This window comes from Loxodonta africana, chromosome Y (genome assembly GCF_030014295.1).
Source record: "Loxodonta africana isolate mLoxAfr1 chromosome Y, mLoxAfr1.hap2, whole genome shotgun sequence".
Lineage (NCBI taxonomy): Eukaryota > Metazoa > Chordata > Mammalia > Proboscidea > Elephantidae > Loxodonta > Loxodonta africana.
Window position 1 is genome coordinate 8,644,554 of NC_087370.1, and position 10,617 is coordinate 8,655,170.

Here is a 10,617-nt window from a genome sequence, read left to right on the forward strand (position 1 = left end):
TGCTGAAGCCACTGAGTCAGTCCATCCTGTTGAGTGTCTTCCTATTTTTCACTGGCCCTCTACTCTACCAAGCACAATGGCCTTGTCAAGGGACTGATCCCTTCTGATAAAATATCCAGCGTCTATGAGACATAGTCTCATCATCCTCGCTTCTAAGGAGCATTGTGGTTGTACTTCTTCCAAGACAGGTTTGTTTGTTCTTTTGGCAGTCCATGGTATTTTCAATACTATTCATCAGCACCACAAGTCGAAATTGTCAATTCTTCTTTGGTCTTCCTTATTCATCATTAAACTTTCTCATGCATATGAGGTGAATGAAAACTCCATGGCTTAGGTCAGGTGCACCTTGATCTTCAGGGAAACATCTTTGCTTTTCAACACATTAAATTGGTATTGCGCAGTAGATTTGGTCAATGTGTCCACCGTTTGATTGCTGCTTCCATGGGTGTTGATTACGGACCCAAGTAAAATGAAATCCTTGATAACTTCAATCTTTTCTCCATTTATCATGATGTTGTTTATTGGTCCAGTTGGAAGGATTTTTTCTTTATGTTGAGGTATAACCCATACTGAAGTCTATGATCTTTGACCTGCACCAATAAGTGTTTCGAATCCTCTTCACTTTCAGCAAAATTGTTTCATCTGCACATCACAGGCTATTAAGGAATCTTCCTCCAATCCTGAAGCACTGTTTGTTTTCATATAGTCCAGCTTCTCAGCTACTTTGTTCAGTGTACACATTAAATGAATATGGTAAAAAAAAAATACAATCCTGACACACACTTTTCCTGACTTTATACCACACATAACCCCTTGTTCTTTTGAAAGACTGTGTCTTCTTCTGTGCACAGGTTCCTCATGAGCACAATAAAGTGTTCTGATGTTTGCAATGTTATCCATAAATTTCTTATGATGTACACAGTTGAATGTTTTTGCATAGTTAATAAAACACAGATAAATATCTTTCTGGTATTCTCTGCTTTCAGCCAGAACCCCTCTGACATCAGCAATGATATCCTGGTTCCACATCTGCTTCTTATCCTGGCTTGAATTTCTGGCAGTTCCCTGCCAAAATCCTGCTGCAGCCTGTTTTGAATGACCTTCAGCAAAATTTTACTTGCATGTGATATTAATGATGTTGTTTGATAAGTTTAGAATTCAATTGGATCATATTTCTTGGGAATAGGCATAAATATGGATTACTTCCAGTCAGTGGACCAGGTAGCTCTCTTCTAAATTTCTTGGCATAGAGGGGTGAATACTTCCAGTGCTGCATCCATTTGTTGAAACATATCAGTTGGTATTCTGTCAATTCCTGGAATCTCCTTTTTTTGCCAATGCCTTCAGTGCAGCTTGGACACCTTTCTTCCGTACCATCAGATCCTAATCATATGATACCTCCTGAAATGGTTGAATGTCAACCAATTCTATTTGCTATAGTGGTTCTGTGTATTCCTACCATCTTCTTTTAATGCTTCCTTCATAGTTCAGTATTGTCTCCATAGAATGCTTCACTATTGCAACTCGAGGCCTAAATTTTTTCTGCAGTTCATTCAGCATGAGAAATGTCAGGTTTGTTTTTCTCTTTTGGCTTTCTACCTCCAGGCCTTTGAACGTGTCATTATATACCTTATTTTGACTTATCTATCCACCCTTTGAAATATTCTGTTCAGTTATTTTACTTCACCATTTCTTCCTGTTGATTTAGCTACTCCATGTTCAACAGCAAGTTTCAGAGTCTTTTCTGACATCCATTTTGGTCTTTTCCTTCCTTCCTGGCTTTTTAATGACCTCTCATTTCTTCATGTATGATATTATTGATGTCATTCCACAGTTTCTCTGTCTTCATTCATTACCATTCAACATGTCAAATCTAGTCTTGAGATTGTCCCTAAATTTAGGTTGGATATGCTCAAGGTCATACTTTATCTTAGGTGGACTTGTTCTAATTTTCTTCAGTGTTAAGTTGTTTATGAACAATTGATGTTCTGTTCCACAGTTGGCCCCTGGATTTGTTCTGACTGATGATACTGGCCTTTCCACCATATCTTTCCAGAGATGCAGTCAATCTGATTACTGTGTGTATTCCACCTGGTGAGGTTGCCATTTACGTTGTTGAGAAAAGGTATTTGAGATGAAGAACTCATTGGTCTTACCAAATTCCGTCATGTGATCTCCGGCATTGTTTCTATTACCGACACCATATTTTCCAACTACGTATCCTTTTCTTGGTCTCCAGCTTTCACATTCCAATCACCAGTAATTATCAAATCATCCCGGTTGCATGTCTGATCAATTTCAGACTGCAGAAGCTGGTAGAAATCTTCAGTTTCTTCATCTTTGGCCTTACTGGTTTGTGCATAAGTTGGAATAACAGCCATATGAACTGACTTGCCTTGTAGGTGTGTGGATATTGTCCTAAAACTGACACCATTGTCCTTCAGGATAGATCTTGAAATGTCCCTTTTGACGATGAATGCAACACCAGTCCTCTTCAATGTGTTGTTCCCAACAGAGTCGACCATATGATTTTCCAATTCAAAATCGCCAATACCAGCCCATTTCAGCTCACTAATGCTAGGATAGCAATGTCTATGTTTCCCATTTCATTTTTGACAAGTTCCAATTTTCCTAGAATCATGCTTCATACATTCCACATTCCAATCATTAATGGATTTTTGCAGCTATTTCTTCTCATTTTGACTGGTGGCACATCAGCAAATGAAGGCCTTGAAAGCTTGACTCCATCCACATCATTAAGTTTGACTCAACTTTGAGGAGGCAGCTCTCTCCCAGTTGTATTTTGAGTGCCTTCCAACCTGAAGATCTCAACTTCCAGCGCTATATCAGACAATATTAATCTGCTATTCATAAGTTTCGTGTGTGTGTGCATTAAAAGAAAGTTTACAAATCAAGTCAATCTCTCATACAAAAATTTACATACACCTTGCTATGTACTCCTAGTTGCTTTCCCCCTAATGAGACAGCACACTCCTCCAGCCTGTATTCCCTGTGTCTATTCAGCCAGCTCCTGTCCCCCATTGCCTTCTCATATCCCCTCTAGACAAGAACTGCCTACATAGTCTTACGTGTCTACTTGAGCCAAACATCTCACTCTTTACAAGTAATTTTTTCTGTGTTATACTCCGAAGAATTGGCTTTGGGAATGGTTCCTGTCTTGGGTTAGCAGAAAGTCTGCAGACCATGACCTCCGGGGTCCCTCTAGATTCAGTCAGACCATTCAGTCTGGTCTTTTTACACAAATTTGAGGTCTGTATCCCAGTGTTCTCCTGCTCCATCAGGGATTCTCTGTTGTGTTCCCTGTCAGGGCCATCATCAGTGGTAGTGGGGCACTATCTAGTTCTTCTGGTCTCAGTCTGATAGATTCTCTGATTTACATGGCTCTTCCTGTCTGTTGGGCTCATAATTACTCTGTGTCTTTGGTGTTCTTTATTTTCCTTTGCTGCAGGTGGGTTGAGACCAATTGATGATGCATCTTAGGTGGCAGCTTGCTAGCATTTAAGACCCCAGACCCCACTCACCAAAGTGGGATGCAGAATTTTTTTTTAATACAGTTTGCTATGCGAGTTGACCTAGATGTCCCCTGAAACTATGGTCCCCAGACCCCCACCCCTGCTACTGTGGCCTTTGGAGCATTTTGTTTTATTCAGGAAACTTGTTTGCTTTTGGATAAGTCCAGTTTTGCTGACCTCTCCAGTATTGTGTGTTGTCTTTCCCTTCACCCAAAATACTGCTTGTCTACTATCTAATTAGTGAATGCTGCCCCCTGCATCAAGTAACCATCAAAAGATATTTTCCTCTCTGTTTGAATTACATCCTGAGTTCTTACAATAGTGGTATCATGCAATATTTGTCCTTTTACAACTGACTAATTTCACTCAGCATAATGCCTTCCACATTTCTCCGCTTTATGTAATGTTTCATGGATTCATCATTGTTTTTATCATTGTGTAATATTCCAGTGCTTGAATATACCAAAATTTAATTATCCATTCATCTGGTGATAGGTACCTTGGATGCTTCCATCTTTTTGCTACTGTAAACAGTGCTGCAATGAACACGGGTGTGCATATATCTGTTTGTGTGAAGGCTCTTATTTCTTTAGGATATATTCTGAGATGTGGAATTGCTGGATCATACAGTAGATCTATTTCTGGCTTTTTAAGGAAGTGCCAAATCAATTTCCAAAGTGTCTGTACTATTCTACATTCCGACCAGCAGTGTATAAGTGTTCCAGTCTCTCCATAACCTCTCCAATGTTTATTATCTTGTTTTTTTTCTTTTTGGAATAATGCCAGCATTTTTGGAGTGAGATGGTATCTCATTGTAGTTTTGATTTGTATTTCTCTAATGGCTAATGATCATGAGCATTTCCTCATGTATCTGTTAGCTGCCTCATTTTCGTCTTTGGGGAAGGGCCTGTTCATATCACTTGCCCATTTTTTAACCAGATTGTTTGTCTTTTAATTGTTGTTTAGTTTTTGCAGTATCACATAGGATTTGGAGAATAGACTCTCTGATCAGCATTGTCATAGCTGATATTGTTTTCCCGGTCTGTAAGTAATCTTTTTCCTCCCTTGGTGAAGCCTTTGGATGATCATAAGTATTTGATTTTTAGGAGCTCACAGTTACCTAGTTTCTCTTCTGGTGTTTGTGCATTGTTAGTAATGTTTTGTACGCTGTTTTTGCCGTGTATTAGGGTTCCTAGTGTTGTCTCTATTTTCTCTTCCATGATCTTTATCATTTTAGATTTTAGATTTAGGTCTTTGATCCCTTTTGAGCTAGTTTTTATGCATGTTGAGAGGTATGGATATTGTTTTCTTTCTTTTTTTTGCAGCTGGATATCCAGTTATGTCAGCACCATTTGTTAAAAAGACTGTCTTTTCCCCATTTAACAGACTTTGGGATTTTGTCTGCTAGCAGTTGCTCATATGTGGATGGATTTATGTCCGGGTATTCAGTTCTGTTCCATTGGTCTATGTATCTGTTGTTGTACTGTTCCAGGCTGTTTTGACTACTGTGGTGATACAATAGGTTCTAAAATCAGGTAATGTGAGGCCTGCCACTTTGTTCTTCTTTGACAGTAATGCTTTATTTTATCCGGGGTCTGTTTCTCTTCCATGTGAAGTTGATGATTTGTTTTTCCATCTCATTGAAAAATGTCTTTGTAATTTGGGTCTGAATTGCATTGTATCTATAGATTGCTTTTGGTAGAGTGGAAATTTTTACAATGTTGAATCTTCCTATCCATGAGCAAGACATATTTTTCCACTTATGCAGGTATCTTGGTTTCGTGCAGCAGTGTCTTGTAGTTTTCTTTGTATAGGTCTTTTATGTCTCTGGTTAGATTTATTCCTAAGTATTTTATATTTGTGGGGGCTATCCTTAGTTGTGCTCATGAGGAATCTGTATATTAATCGAGGCAGTATTTCGAACAGAACAAGAGGATATTGCATGGTTTAAAGTCAGAAAATGTGCTCTTCAACATTGTATCCTTTCACCATACCTATTCAATCTGTACGTGGAACAAATAATCTGAGAATCTGAACTGTAAGAAGAAGAATGTGGTATCAGGATTGGAGGAGGACACTTTAACAACCTGTGCTATGCAGATGACATATACTTGCTTGCTGAAAGTGAAGAGGACTTGAAGCACATACTGATGAACACCAAAGGCTGCAGCCTTCAGTATGAATTACCTGCCAACATAAAGAAAACAAAAATCCTCACAACTGGAAGAATAACCGAAAAGATTGAAGTTATAAAGGAATTCATTTTACATGGATCCAAAATCAACACCCAGGTAAGCAACAGTCAAGTAACCATAAGCTACATTTCCTTGGTCAAATCAGCTGTGAGAGATCTCTTTTAAGTGTTAGAAAAAAATCTCTCCTTGAGGACTAACGTGCACTGACCAAAGTGGCGGTGCTTTCAATAAGTTCATATGCATGCGAAAGCAGGACAGTGAATAAGGTAAGGCCAAAGAAGAATTGAGGCCTTTGAATTGTGGTGTTCCCAAAGAATATTGAATATACCATGGACTGCCAAAAAAAAAAAAAAAACATATCTGTCATGGAAGAAGTACAGCCAGAATGCTCCTTCGAAGCAAGGATGAGGAGACTGTGTCATGTCGTCAGGAGGAATCAGTCCCTGGAGAAGAACATCAGGCTTGGTGAAGTGGAGGGCCAGAAAAAAGAGGAAGAACCTCAATGAAAGGGATTGACACAGTGGCTTCAACAATGGGGTCAACCATAGCAAAGATTGTGAGGACGGTGCTGGACCAGGCAGTGTTTAGTTCTGTTGTAGATGGGGTCACTTTGGGTAGGAGCTGATTCGAGGGTACCTAAGAACGATGACAACATATGGGACCAAATTGACGGCAGTAGCTTGAATGATTAGATAGGAAAATTAGGGAACAGTGAGTTTGTGTTAATGGAGGAAGAAAAGCCAGAAAAGGAGGGTGAATGGTTGCACAATTTGAATGTAATCAATGTCACTCAATTGTATATAAGAACCAAAGTGCCTCAATGGTTTAGCACTCAGCTGATAACTGTAAGGTTTGTGATCCAAGCCTACTGGCAGCTCCACAGGAGAAAGATGTGGCACTCTGCTTCCATAAAGATGACAGCTTTGGAAACCCTGTGGGGCAGGCCTTCTTGGCCTCCTGGGGTAGCTATGAGTTGGAATCCACTGGGCATTAATGCTTTTGAATTGTACACATAGAAACTATCGAATTGCTCTATATTTTCGTATGCATATTCTCAACAGCAACATAATGACATGAAAAGAAAAAAGGCTTGCAGAAGTTACAGAATGAAAGAATAAAGCAACTCTCAACAGCAAGTAGGGCAAATGCTTAGGAGGGCAAAGACTTTGTTTCCCACAGCTAACACTAAAAGTGCTCAAACTCAGCAATATCAAAGGAACACATAAGAACAACAACAGGAAAGAATGCTAATTCACAGTGGCAAAATTGATAGAAACTCTAAGTACGGATATTGAACTTACTAGAAAAATAAAGGAACTCTTAAATATGCTCAAAGAACGAAAGACAAATACGAACAAAGAACTAAAGAAACAGAGAAAAAATCTACGTATACACACAATGAGAATACCAGTAAAGTGATAGAAGATATAAAAGGGAGGTTTTTGGAGCTAAAAAGTAAAATTACTAAACTGAAAACTTTAATAGGGAGTCTCAACAAAAGATTTGAGCAGACAGAAAAAGCAGTCAATACACTTTTAATGACAGAAAATTAAAATTTTCCAGTCATAGGAAAAAAAGTTAAAGTAAGTAGAGAGAATGCAATGCAGTGGCTCCGGGTTTGGCCAAAGAGTGGATGGTCTGTAGTTTGAACCCACCATCTGGTCTCCAAGAGTAGGATTGCAGTCTGCTTCCATAAAGATTTACGTCTTTGGAAACCCCATGGGGCTGTTATACTCTGTCCTATATGTTCAGAATGAGTAGGAATTAACTTCATAGCAACTATTTTTTGTTTGTGTGTTTAAATGTCCTATGGATCAACATCAAGTATACCAAAATATGAATTATGGGAGATAGGCCATTAAAGGAACAAAAGAAAACTTGAAGAACCAATGACCAAAAACACCACATTTTAAGGAAGAAATGAATACACACATTTAAGAAACTCAAAAGACACTAAGTAACCTCAAAAGGGAACTGTATTGAAACTCATTATACTCAAATTGTGAAAACTCAGAGGGGGAGTTTTAAGTGCAGCATGGGAGAAGCAACTTATCATGCAGAAGAGAGTCTCAGTAAGATTAATGGCTGAATGTATATCAGGGCCCATGGAGGTAAATTGCAGGTGTATATTTTGAGATGGTATATGTTTTGTCATGCGTAATTTTTGCCACAGACAAAACAAACAAAGTTTAGAAAATTGGAAATGAGAAGTCAGCAAGATGACACATTTAAAGTCCTCAAAAAAGAAAACAAAATCTGTCCATCAAGAATTCTCTCCAGAAAGAAAAGTCCTTTGAAAGAAGCATCCTATAATTCCAGATAATCCAAATCTGAGATAATTCTTTACCAGCAGATTTGTCCTACAATAAATGTTCATGTGGTACTTAAGGCACAAACCAAAAGGCCCCAGACAGTAATTCAAAGCTGTAAGAAGCAATATCAAAGCTGTAAGAAGCAATAAAAGAATGTAAATGTTCTTCGAAAATGTGTAGATACGTACTTTTGGTATGCAACTTCTCTTTATTTTCTATAAAATCTAAGAGGTAAATGGAGAAAACAACAATTATATTTGTATGCTAATTGGTACATATTGTACAATGATACAATCTGTGACAGTAATACCAAAAGAGGAGGGAAATATATAAAACCGAAACTATTGCTGTTGAGTTGATTCGGAATTATAGCTACCTGGCAGGGTAGAGTAGAAATGCCCCATAGGGCTTCCAAGGCTGTAAATCTTTACAGAAGCAGAATGCCACATCTTCTTCCCATAGAACAGCTGGGGGGGTCCAAACCATCAACCTTTACGTTAGCTGCCGAGTGCTTAACCACCATACCACCTGGGCTCCTTACACACTGCAGGTTTTCTAAAACCTAGGTCTGGAGACAATAAATGTACCCAATATGGGGAGATAGACCACCAGATACCCTCACATGGAAATGAGGAGCCGTAGCCCCACAGAGGGCATGGAAACAGAGCCAGGGAGCTCTGGTCTCTCAAGAACTTTCCATCCCAGTCCACTTGCCTGTGGAGAGGCTTTCCCCCTGGGGTCAGTGCTTTCCTGGCTGAAGTCAGTACAGAGGCCCTTCAGAGTTGGAGTCTGCAAAGTTTTCAAACCATGTCTGGTCAAGATAAAGATATTCTTCTGCAAAGTCTAGGTACGTCGGCAAACCTCCAGAAATCAGCAAATGTCATCTTCATCGATGGTGCTGAAAAGGTCCTTCACTGGAATCTATGTCAATCCCAAGGGCATCTTCAGAATGCGGGACAGGTCTTCCTTGGAAACCCCATGGGGCTGTTATACTCTGTCCTATATGTTCAGAATGAGTAGGAATTAACTTCATAGCAACTATTTTTTGTTTGTGTGTTTAAATGTCCTATGGATTAACATCAAGTATACCAAAATATGAATTATGGGAGATAGGCCATTAAAAGAACAAAAGAAAACTTGAAGAACCAATGACCAAAAACACCACATTTTAAGGAAGAAATGAATACACACATCTTCCTGCAATGGGTACATACTGAATGCCAGCTGGATGGTATGCAGAGTCTTGGATGGTCATAGATGATGGAAAAGGGGATCACATATTCCTGCAGGTCCATATTACCACTGTTGCTCTTGTCATATAGTGAGAACATGCCCTCTAGCATGTTGGAAGTAGCGACTCCCATGTACACTTCAAACTACAACACTTCAATCTTCTCACCCTCTCTCAACGTAGTACTTTCAGAGTATTCATCTAGATCTTTTTGAAGCTTTTCTGGCTTTAGCCCAAGACCCCTGACAAATCTGGCAAATTCTACACAGGAAACGTCCCAGTGGAGACAGAGCTATCCTTCTATCAGGGCCACCTGTCAGTCTTCACACACCTAATCCACCATGGAGACACCCAGGGCCTTCACCATGAGGGTGCACCTAACATTGCTGGTGTACACTGCCAGCTTCCTCGTCTCCTACTCTGAAGACTGGTACACTGGAACAGGCTCAATTTCCACCTGATTGTGGAAATGACACAGTGTGAGCCATGGAATTTTCAATGCTCCAGGTCCTTGCCACATCCACATTATACTATCCAGCTTATCTGGGTACCGTAAAACCACGCTGGAGAGGTACTGCAGGGATAAATACACCAGGCTTGAAAGTAATGAAGCATGTCCCGTTGGTTTTAAGTACCTTCTGGAAAAATCATCTCTTTATCTCTTCCACTGTTTTCCTGCTTGAATCTTGATCTGAACAGGACAAAAACACTGGCCAGATGTACTTGATCAGATTCCCCTACATTGGGATGTCCTGTTTCTGCCTTCATCATGACAGATGACATGGTCATGGGAATGGCGTGAAAGAATGAGGAGTGTGGCGCTGTGTAGCAGCTGGCACACCTGGGCCAAATCTCTTTGTGGATGGAGTGTGCTTCAGTGCCCTACAGAAGGCCCAGATTGCCGTCATGATGCTGACCCTCTTCCCCATGCAACTCCGGTTTGCGACCTTAACAATGCTGCTCACCTCACCCTTCCAGTTTGTAGCTTCACTGGGATCTGCTGAGAAAGAACCAGAACAGCTGGTAGCTTTGTGGCAGAAGGTGTGAACTTCCTGCTTAGGGTCATAATGAAGACCATGTTGTTTGCCCACAGCTTCCAACCCGTGGCGGTGAAGGGGTGGAAGGCCATCCTGACCCAGAGGCCACCCTCGTTGTACTTTGATGCCACCCCCATGTAAATGTATAGGAGCATATTTTTTGTATACTACCTGACACTTTGTCTTATGGTGGTGGGTTGTGTGTTGCTCTGATGCTGAAAGCTATGCCACTGGTATTACAAATACCTGCAGGGTCTCCCATTGTGGACAGATTTCAGTGGATCTTCCAGACTAGGAAGAAGAAGTAGG

At 40.1% G+C, this 10,617-nt stretch overlaps 1 pseudogene; it reads right to left on the reverse strand.

The window, feature by feature from the left end:
* Positions 1 to 10,400, reverse strand: part of LOC135229018 (lysophosphatidylcholine acyltransferase 1-like) — a 37,721-nt pseudogene extending 27,321 nt beyond the window's left edge.
* Between the last annotated feature and the right edge of the window lie 217 nt (positions 10,401 to 10,617).